Source organism: Pinus tabuliformis, chromosome 3_2 (genome assembly GCF_031772625.1).
Source record: "Pinus tabuliformis cultivar Carrire ecotype Pingquan chromosome 3_2, CPIR1, whole genome shotgun sequence".
In the NCBI taxonomy this organism is placed as follows: domain Eukaryota; kingdom Viridiplantae; phylum Streptophyta; class Pinopsida; order Pinales; family Pinaceae; genus Pinus; species Pinus tabuliformis.
In genome coordinates this window covers 556550137-556561644 of record NC_142302.1, presented here as the reverse complement: position 1 = coordinate 556561644, position 11508 = coordinate 556550137, and positions in this window count along the sequence as shown.

Below are 11508 nucleotides of genomic sequence, written 5' to 3'. Positions count from 1 at the left end.
GTTTTATTGTTATTGATGCTGCTATATTGATGATCAACGTAGAGGAGCTTATGTATTGTGTATGTTTTCCACAATAGTACATGATCAGGATAATCTCCATTGAATATGTGTTAAATTATTCAAAATTTCTACATGGTATCGGAGCGAGCTAGATAATTGTAGAAAAAGTTTCTACATGGTATCGGAGCTGTTGATCATCAGATCTACTATTCAGGAAGTGTTTACATTCTATTTCTCTAGGCAGAGCCTGTAATCGGGTCAGGTAGCCTCTGGATTCATCCTTCCTTTGGAAGGTGAAATATCTGGTAAAAGCCCATACAGTCAATCTATGTACGAGAAATATTTTGTTCTCACGAATTCTAGATCGGAAGCAGTTGAGTTGGTAGCTGGTGGAAAATCGAATTTGCAGCAGTGTTGTTGAAAATGTCTTTCAACGGATTGCAAATGTTATTCCAAAGCAAGAGCGACCTGGCGCTCAAGGATAAACTCAGTAACAATAAAGGTGAGAATGGATCTTCATCAAAGGTATCTGATGAAGAGAATTGTGCTTTGGCTGCCAAAGCAAAGAAAGGGAAGAGCAAGAAAGCTTCTCAGTCTGGTGCGAAAGGCAAGAAGCAGGATATGTCCAAGGTGAAGTGTTTTCACTGTCACCAGCATGGACACTACGCCACAAATTGTCCGCAGAAGAAGAAGAACAAGCAAGCTGCTGGATCTGCAGGGGGAGAGGCCTTAGCTTCTCAGTTTGAGCTTGATTTTTCATTGATCGCATGCTTGGTTTCAAGTGTGATGGGATCAGTGTGGTTCCTGGACAGTGGTGTGTCTTTTCACATGACGGGAGATAGAGATTTGTTCTCTGATCTGGAGGACAAAGATCTTGGAGTGCACATCGAGATGGGCGATGATGGTAGATACAGTGCGACCGGTATCGGTACCATTTCCTTTGAGAGGGAGTCTGTTAAACCCTTTGTATTGAAGGAAGTCATGCATGTTCCAGGATTGAAGAAGAATCTCATCTCAGTGGCGATGTTAGAAGACAAGGGGTATGATGTTGTTTTCAGCGAGGGAAAGGCCTTCCTGCGCAGCAAGACAACTGGTGAGACCCGGAAGATAGGGGTTCGAGTGAGGAACCTGTATCAGTTGCATGTAGATGGATACGCAGCAATGGCAGGCAAGGCAGAAGGATTGGTGAGCCGGGATGATGGCGAGTTGTGGCACAGGAGATTGGGCCACCTTCACCATGGAGCCTTGAAGATACTGCAGCAGATCACTACAGGGCTTCCTAAAGGCACACTTGTGCAGTCAGATCACTACAAAGGGTGTACTTTGGGGAAGTTTGTGAAAGCCACCTTTCACGAGAAGGATAGTCGCGCCACGACGATCCTTGAGAGAATTCACACAGACGTGTGTGGACCTTTCTCAGTTGCTTCGACACCAAAACACAGGTATTATGTGATTTTTGTTGATGATTTCTCTTGTAAGTGCTGGATCTTATTCATGCAGAAGAAGAGCGAGACATATTCAAAGTTCTGTGAATTCAAAGCACTGGTCGAGAAGGAGTCGGGGAAGAAGGTGAAGGCTCTTAGGAGCGATAATGGTGGTGAATACATCTCGGACGAGTTCAAGGATTTCTGCAAGGCAGAAGGGATTCGTAGAGAGCTCATAGCTCCCCATAACCCACAGCAGAACGGGGTAGCTGAGCGGAAGAACAGAACGATTGTGGGTGCTGCACGGGCAATGTTGCATGATCAGGGCCTACCCCTTCACTTGTGGGCGGAAGCATGCAATACAGCAGTTTATGTGCAGAACCGTTGTCCTCATAGGATACTTGGCATGAGTACACCTGAGGAGACTTATTCTGGTAAGAAGCCTGATCTTTCTCATTTGAGGATTTTTGGTGCTAAAGTTTACATGCATGTGACGAAGGATGCCAGAAAGAAGTTGGAGCCGACTGCAGAGGTTGGGATATTTGTGGGGTACACTGATACGCCCCACAACTATCGTGTGTATTTGCCAGACAGTGGTAAAACTGTTGTGCGACGGGATATAAAATTTCAGGAGGAGAAAGCCATGAAGTGTTCGCTTGAGAGGGAGCTACACTTGCATGCAGATGAGGAGCTATTAGTTCCTAAGGATGAGCTTCAGGATGTGGATCAGCCACAGGATGAGGTTCATGGAGTGGAAGAGACCACTCATGCAGCGCCAACCATCAGAGGGCGAAAGCACTTGACAGAAGCTGAGCGACTGGCTCAAGATGCAGAGAAAGTTGTAGGACCACCTACAGCCCAACGCAGGCAGAGACAGTCACCTGATCGGTACACTGGATACATGGCTCTTATGAGCAAGTGTGTTGTGACTGAGCCATCCTCTTTCGAGGAAGCTGTGGAGGATCCCGCATGGGTAGACGCCATGGTGGAAGAGTATGATTCTATTGTCAGAAACAATGCATGGGATATTGTTCCTAGACCGGAAGGGAAATCAGTGGTGGGTTCGAGATGGATCTACAAAGTTAAGCAGGCAGATGACGGGAGTGTGGAGAAGTACAAGGCAAGATTTGTTGCCCGAGGCTTTTCACAGATTGAGGGGATCGATTATGAGGAGACCTTTGCACCTGTCGCAAGGTATTCCTCCATACGGACGATTCTTGCTCTCTCAGCGCAGATGGGTTGGCACATTCATCAGATGGATGTGAAGACTGCGTTCCTCAACGGAGTCATTGAGGAGGAGGTGTACATTGAGCAACCCGAAGGCTTTGAAGTCTTCAGCAGCGAGTCGCATGTGTGCAGGCTCAAGAGAGCGCTGTATGGGTCGAAGCAAGCACCACGTGCTTGGTACACACGGATAGACAGCTATTTCACAGGACTTGGATTCTCCAAGAGCGAGGCGGATCCGAACCTATACCAGATTGTGGTGGAGGGTAAGTTGCTTATCATTGTACTGTATGTTGATGATTTTATTCTAACAGGTGATGAGTTATTGATACTGTCATGCAAGAAGGATCTTGCTACAGAGTTTGAGATGAAGGATTTGGGCCTCCTTCACTATTTCCTAGGATTGGAAATATGGCAGCGCAGTGGTGGACTGTTTGTTTCTCAGGGCAAGTATGCTCGGGAGATACTGGAGAAGTTCAACATGCATGGCTGCAAGCCTGTTGATACTCCTCTTCCTGGAGGTTGGAGGAAGGAGGATGCCACTTCAGGAGAAGAAGTGGATGCCACTGTTTATCGACAGTTGGTGGGGTCGCTGATGTATTTGGTCAATACACGACCTGATATATGCTATGCAGTTAACCAGCTTTCACAAGCTATGGTTAAGCCTACCAAGCTCTTCTGGAAGGCGGGCAAGCATGTATTGCGCTACTTGAGAGGTACATCGGGATATGGTTTGTGGTACAGACAGGAGGATGAGGTGAAGTTATGTGGCTTCACGGATGCAGATTGGGCAGGGAGCCCAACAGACAGAAAGAGCACATCAGGAGAGGTCTTCAGTATCGGATCGACAGCAGTTTCTTGGTACAGCAAGAAGCAGAGATCCGTGGCACTCAGTTCAGCGGAGGCCGAGTATATGGCAGCATGTTTGGCTACATGCGAGGCTATATGGATGAGGAAGATCCTGGTTGGGTTGTTCGGTTCTCATTTGGATCCTACTGTGATTTACTGTGATAACCAGAGTTGCATTAAACTCTCGGCTAATCCTGTATTTCATGATAGATCTAAACATATTGACATCAGGTACCATCATATCAGATATTGTGTGCAGCGGAGGATCATGTTACTTTCGTACATTCCAACGGAGGATCAGGATGCTGATATTCTGACGAAGGCTCTCACTAGGAGCAAATTCGAGTACCACCGAGGCAGGATAGGGGTTGTTGATAATCCATATCTTGTCGAGAGGGAGTGTTGAGATTGCAACAAGATGATGGAGCTTAGTGAAAAGAGTCGCCTTCACTAAGTGGGCCCGCAGGCTATTTTTGGCGCAAGTCTATTTTTAGACTATGTCTATTTTTAGACTATGTCTATTTTTAGACATATGGATCATGTCTATGTTTATGGATGATTGATCAAGTTGGGAAAAATAGATGGCCTTCTATTTTTGATGAAAGTGTGAGTGATCACAGTGTGAGTGATCAAAGTCTATTTTTAGACTGGCTGTCAAAAATAGAAAAGTCAAATATTATTATCTCACAATAATATTTGGACTATAAACTTAATCTTATTCTCTTGGAGCACTTCAGTTTGAGCTACAGAAGTGGCACATGCAGTTGTCAGAAGGAAATACGCTTTTCTTATGAGTCAGTTGAGTTGTTGCATGCATGACTTCAGTTAGAACTCAATCAGTTGAGTTTGGTGGAGTTGATTGTGGAGTTGATGGGGTTGTGTTCAGTTTAGCTTTGTTAAACTGGTTGTATTTAGTCTAACTGGCAAATAGACTAGAGATGAGTTGGGTGAATTAGTTATTAATTAATTCACAAGTTATTAACTCATAATACAACTAATGAATACATCAGTTAACTCAGTTGCATGTCAGTGCATGTTCAGTTCAACAGGGACAGGTGGTAGAGAATCAGATTGCTATCAGTTGTGACTATAGTTGTGCATCAGATCTTGCACAATCAAGGGATTGAGTATGCCAATGAGTTTGCTCACGTATTTGGCCCACATTTTAGCCTTTTCTCACGTCCACAAAGAGTGAGTGACTATTTTGCAGGTGAAAAACGAGTTTGGGAAGCTATTCTCATCAGTTCTTGAGCAGGTATTGAGCAGTGGAGGCAGGCAAGCAGTGGAAGAGATTTGGAGATCAGATCTGAGCTGTATTGTGTGTAACAGAGGTGGAGATACTTGTGAGAAGTATTATGCTGTGTAATGTTACATGACTCAATCATTAATATACAGATAGTTGGGGTTTTTAGCCAGATGCTTTCCCCGGGATACATACTGTGTTAATGTGTGAATGCTCTTGATGTTTTATTGTTATTGATGCTGCTATATTGATGATCAACGTAGAGGAGCTTATGTATTGTGTATGTTTTCCGCAATAGTACATGATCAGGATAATCTCCATTGAATATGTGTTAAATTATTCAAAATTTCTACAGCTCACACCATTCACCTTTGTCTATTTTGATGGACAGAGCCAAGGAAGTGTTTTGTCTGCTCCGCACACAAAACAATCTTGCTTAAATGCAGGAACTTCCATAAGGTAGCATGGAAATTCTCGTTTTCTCAACACCTGGGGGCATGCAAACCTTTTTATGCAAGTGAAAAGCGACCAATTTAATTCTAACCTCGTATTGTTTTAGCTTAACTTTTAGTTCATCTGCTTAGGTTAGGTGAATGGTCTAATCCACCATTCACCTTTGTCAGCAGCGTGCAGGCAGAGCAAAGGAAATGTTTTATCTAGGCAAAGGACAAAACTATCCTACCTAACCTCAGTAGTTCTTTAACATTTAGTATAGTTAACTCTGTAGTTTGGTCGTTTCTAACCTACATAAAAAATGCATGAGCAAAGTTTTGCATGGGGCAAGCTCACTAAAAAATGAACCTACTAATAAGAGACATATTTAAAATGACTGGCACAAGCAATGTTTCCACAGGGTTCAAGCTCGTTAAAAAATAAACCCGCCACTGAGCATAGTTTCTTTCAATTCAATCTCATTAAAAAATGAATCCACCCTTGGTAGATAGCCTTTGTGACTGCCTTGCTATCAGCTTTTTGAGCCTTGGTTGTGTTCTTTCCATCATCTCCATTCTTTTGGCCGATCATATGCTTCCACTTGATTGTTTACCCTTTTGAGGAAGAGCTGCGATGAGTGATTCTGTTAGCCACCCTCTTTACACTGTCGTGTTTGAGAAATTCCAAACTTACCTAGAACCAGTTGCTACCCGAAAACATCACTCGTTCCTAAAAAATGAGTCTCTTTTAATTTATTTTTAGACTCATAAAATATGAAAATATCGCTGAGCTACTGGCCTTTCCAGCTCGCTGAAGTAAGGGGAAGCACCACCCCTCCTCTACATTTTAATCTCTTTGGACCTGAGGGATCATTCCACAAAAAGATTGAGTGCTTGTCTTTTTCGGCTCGCTAAAATTATCGAAAAGTCATCCCTTTCGTATTATTTTATACTTTTTTGGACTTAAGGGATTATGCCACAAAAAAGGACTGCTGGAGTTTCCTTTCCATCCCTTTTCGAACTCTCTAAACATGAAAAGGACTGAGTTATCTTTGTCGTTAAACTCGTTAAAACAATAGCGAAAAACTTGTCCATCCGGACAAGAGCGAGTTTCACTGTCATTAGGCTTGCTAAAACATAGCAACAGGTTTTCCCGAAGGGAAAATTAGAGAAAGCATATGTCATCCTCCTCAAAGTTGACAAAAATAAAGCGGTACTGGTCAGAAATAACTAGGGAAAAAGGGAAGAAAACTTGAAGAAATTCGTTGGTAGCAAGTTTCTCTTGAACATGACACTTTCACTCCATCACCATGATTGAGTCGGGTTGGGTTATTCCGTTCACCAGTCACATCACCATTGGTCCTCCGTACCATCCATTTTTGGGGTTAATGCTACCAATCCATCTCAGTGTCACCAATATGTTCAAGAGAATTCATTCAGAGAATTTACCACCCAGCTAATGCCTCATCCACTGCAATACCTTTACCCTGCATTTTTCATGACCGCCATTCCTAAACCTTATATCATGAGATCATTTTCAACTCCAGAAAATCATTTGCTTTGTTTCATGTCGTAGATGTGGGATTCATTAAGGCCCTCCTACGATGGGTCACTTCTTGTCGACATCAGCTCATTATCCAAGAAGTTGACTTGGAAACAACCTTTAGTACTTTGAAGTTTGCAGGCCTCAATGGCAAGCTTCTCACTTCCGGCGACAGGTTTACATCAATGGCCTTCGACCGAAAGATTTTGCGTGGTGTTCGACATCAGATCCTATTTTCACACCACGTGAATTGTACTGCAGTACCTTTAGGGTCATTATCATTATTGGTGATTCCTCTCGCGCCTGTTAATAGCTTACATCATTGGCTGGTAATTAGGCGATGTCTTTCCATGTTCGACTTCAGAACATCTTTTCACATGGATCGACTTGTACATTGGGCGAAGATTGAACGAGTTTTAAAGACCCCGGATCTAGTTTCATCCATCCGGGCTGTGATATATTCAGGAAGATAAAGACATCAAATGTACACAGTAGCTGCACAGATGATCATCCAAGCTAAGGGATGATGTCTCTACAAGAATCACCAGTCTGCAATAGCGGACGATTATCTGTCCTATGTACATGAAAATGAATTTATAAATATGAGCATGGGAATGCCACCTCGGCTAGATCATGAAATAATATGAAGATAATGTATTGTATTGTATTTTATACAGGTCACCTTCCAGTTTGAATAGCTCGCATCCCCAAGATAAAGCATTTCACCGACATTAGAAGATTTACGACCTCATGCTTTAGGGGGCAACTGTAATAGACATATTTCGGCACTACAACCCCAATCACATATGTCGATAAACCAAGGGCTCTTAAACCCCTAAAAGTGTTGTTTCATACCCTAAAGGATCATGGTCAACTGATTAAATCATTTCCCAGAAGTTCCACCTGAAAAACCACACAACACTGGCCAAAACTAGACCATACAGATTGCTCCATGCTTAGGGTGTGATGCATACTGGCTGCTACACTGGCTAGGTGCAATGAATACTGAAAGAGTCTTATGTAAGGTGCGATGGGAGAGAGTAAACAAATGGAAGAGGGAGTTTTCTAAGTGGAAACCCAAAGAATCTTCTAGAAACTGCTCATAGGACACTTTCCTCTCTGAATTTTCCCAAGGATGAGTAAGAGATCAATAAAATCTCCAAGTGGAACCAAGAACTATCAGTGAAATGACACTAATCGAAAACCCAGAATCTGACTCACCCCTCTGCAAATATCTATAAATGGATCCCTCATCTGAGAGATCTAGAGGCTGGAATTTTGTAATTTGTAGGGAAGTGTTGTTGGTTTCTCTTTAAGAAGAGACATTGTATTGTTGGGTGATCTTGCTTTTCATGAGGTGAAGAGGGCTTTCATGCTGGATTAGATAGTTGGGTTGTAATCCGCTCTTCTACTTCTACTATCAATAAAGTTCTTTGAGTTTTCCTCCATATAATTGTGTATTTGTGAATCTTGTTATTTGTGGATGCAATTGTATGGTTAATGTATTTCTGATTCTACATTGTTTATGATATCATAGATCAAGATGCTTTGATAGTGTTTTGTTGCTTTGCCTCTACAGGTATTCTTTAAAGCAGGACAAGTAGGAGAAGAGTGGAAAGATCTATCAAGGGAGAGAGGAAACAAGCAAGGAGCCAAGCGGAAGAAATAGGTTGGTGCTCTTTGCTTCTCTCTTATCTATCATACATAAAGGAAATCTTGAAGTGCTTTGAATTGTTTGTTTCTAAGATAGCTACCCGTCTTAGTGGGACTAGCAGATCGAAAAGACACTAGTTTTCCTGGAAACAAAATGGCAACTCCACTGAGGAGAGAATAGTTTATTTTTTTATTACTGTTTTTTGCTTTATAAACTACAGACAGATCCTGAAGTTAGGCCAGCTAGCTTTCGAACTACTTTTGCTATGCAACTGCAAAGTAGATCAACGCTGCTTCAGTCAATCTCCGGGTTGGTTTATGAATTGAACATCTGACTTGTAAACATCCTAAGTGCCCTTGTGGTAGCTCAAGAACCTCATAAGATCATACCCCTATACTTTGTTTTTACTGTCTATCATAGCTTAGCCTAAATCATTGAACTTAGTTGCAAATTTTGAGTGAAAACCAAGCTCAGTTTCGTTCCCTGGTCCATCACACTGTCTGTAACTGGAAGCCTGGATGCATCACACCTCCCATGTGTTGCAGGTGAGATGCATCCCTGTTTCGCTTAAGGACAGGTGTGATGACTAAATGATACTGTTTCCCTCTCTAGAATTTGGTTTTTTCTTCCTTGTTTTCAGCTCTATTCAGTGATTTTGCTGCTTATGATCAATATATCATTACTGAAGCCATATTCCTTTACATTATTCAGCCTCCATTGATTAGGATTTGTGAATGTTTTTATGTATTTTTCATCATTTACAGTCCTCCTTTGTCAAAAGTAGCTTAATCGAACTATCGTTTTTGACGAATAGAAGTGTCGTAACTGTCATTTTGAGTTGAAAAGAAGAGTGTCGTAAAGTCTTCCTCTTCTAGATTGTCGATTGTACTTTTGCCATTGTATTTGATTTGAATTGTCAATATTTGAAGTGTTGAAAACAGTTTTCCATTCAAAATTGAAAGTGTCATCTTCGTCTTCCTTACATTTTGAAAATAAATCGTTAAAGTGTCGCTTTGAAGAAAATAATTCAGATCTGTACTTAGTTTTGTTTTTGGCATTCTCTCATTAAGGAAATGGAAAAACAAATACATGCATGTGCATTTGCATTTAGATTGCATGCGGAAAATGATTTAGGAAAAGTGCATTTAGTGTGTGATTTCTGCTCTCTGTTGAAAGAATCATACTCTTCTTTCCTTAGTAGCTAGGATTTTCATTGCTAAAAGAAAAAAAACGACTGTTTATCATTTTAGATTGCATATTTAGGAATTTTACATCTACATCACGCGATGAACCTTGAAAGACAAACTTCTAAAAAAGATCAACTCTAAAATAAACCTCAATGAACATAAAAATGCTTTGAAACCTAATGCACAACATCTAGAAATCTAGGCTAGAGACGTATTCCAGCGTCGTAAAACCTGGTAACTATCGTTTTCATCGAAGGTTGGGTGATTCCTCCTCTTTGATAAGACAAGTGCAAGTACGGACTTGTGCTCCCCATAACGTCAAGTATATATTGGGAGACCACAATAAGCTGATATCCTTTATCCTTAGGAAGCTATGTCTGCCACCCTATTGATTGTAATGCACTGAACATAGCGTTCGGTAAGATTGACTGTCGTACGTAAAATCCTTGGTAATTTCTCTTTAATTTACCACCTTGGTGTATATTGCAGTTTTGCGATTAGTTTGGTAATCCCTCTGTCTAGATTTCCAGAGTAGTCACTTTCGTTCCTTTTCGACTCCTTAAAGGAAAAGGTCCATTTGAGCACTTGTCACTTCAGGCTCATCAAAAATCAAAGGTGACTAGAGTCATCTTTAGCTTTTTCTCGACTCTTAAAAATTGAAAAATCGAAGTTGTGTCAAAGCGTCATAAAATTTATTTAATTCGGAATAACATCCTTGTTCCTTCGTTGATCTTAGGTTGAGGTAATAGAGTCCACCAATCAAGGATTTCCCCTTGGGGGAAATCCTAGTGCTTTTCTTCTTGGGGAGATATTGGTGCTCACGGAATCACAATTGGCCTGCCGGTATGGCTATTCTCGACCTCTGTCGTTTAAAACACCGTAATTCCTCAGCAATCGAATCAACAACCAGATGATACTAGAGTTTCTCCCTCACCTTCTACTTCGTTTGTTTCTCCCTCTCCTTCTTCCTCTTCGCTTGGTGAAACTAGTGATACTAAAAACCAAGTAACTGAGAAGAAGAAGAAAGGGAAGGAGAAAAATAAGAAGAATCCAATCAAGCAAGGGGGCAACCATGCATCATCCAGTGAAAATCTGCACACCAAACCTTCCAAACCCAAATCTCCATGCATAATTTTCAAAGGAAACCACTTTCATTGACATTGTCCTTGCATTCCATGGATCTTGAGAGACTGATCTCCCCGCTTGCACCATCCGGTGTCATCAACCTCTGTCGATCATGTTGAGAACACACCATCGACAAGTGAAAATGAAGTCAATGGAAAAAAAGGAAGATTCATATTTCCCTGTAGGTTGTGTGAAGGCGATCATGCCCTTCATCGTTGTCCTTTTCTAAACGAATCAAAAAGTGTCTTGGATAACCGTCCTGCTTCACTGCAACGACTTCCACCTGGATACAAGAAACTATTGCCAAGTCCATCGCTAGTTGAAAATCTGACTGACATACCTCAGTTGTCGGTCGAAACGCCTATTGTCGAAGATAAACCCTCTGAGTCCACACCGAACCAAAGTCAACAGGTTGAGATGGCAGCCGACCCAGTCTTGCCTTCAGAAGGTCCACCTTCAGATGATACAGTTTCCAAAGAGAATGAGAACGACACCATTCAAATTCTTTTTGTTAACACAAACTCTGATGAACATGGGGGCAATATACCTATTCCTTTACGATAGGAAGGAAGTTCCCCTTTTCAAGAGATTCATCCAGCCATTTATTCAGCCCCCCCTCCGAGCAATCTAGTCGTTTCCTTCAATTGGAATCTACTAGCGGGTCCCAGCCTTCCATCTAACGTACCTTTCTGAATCATAATACAAGTTTACAAAATGATCATGTCTGGCACTATCATAGATGAAGGGGCTTCCGTGAGTATCCTTTCCTCAACTGCTTGGAAAGCGCTTGGTTCACCATCGCTTTTGCCTGAGAATCGAAATTTGTCA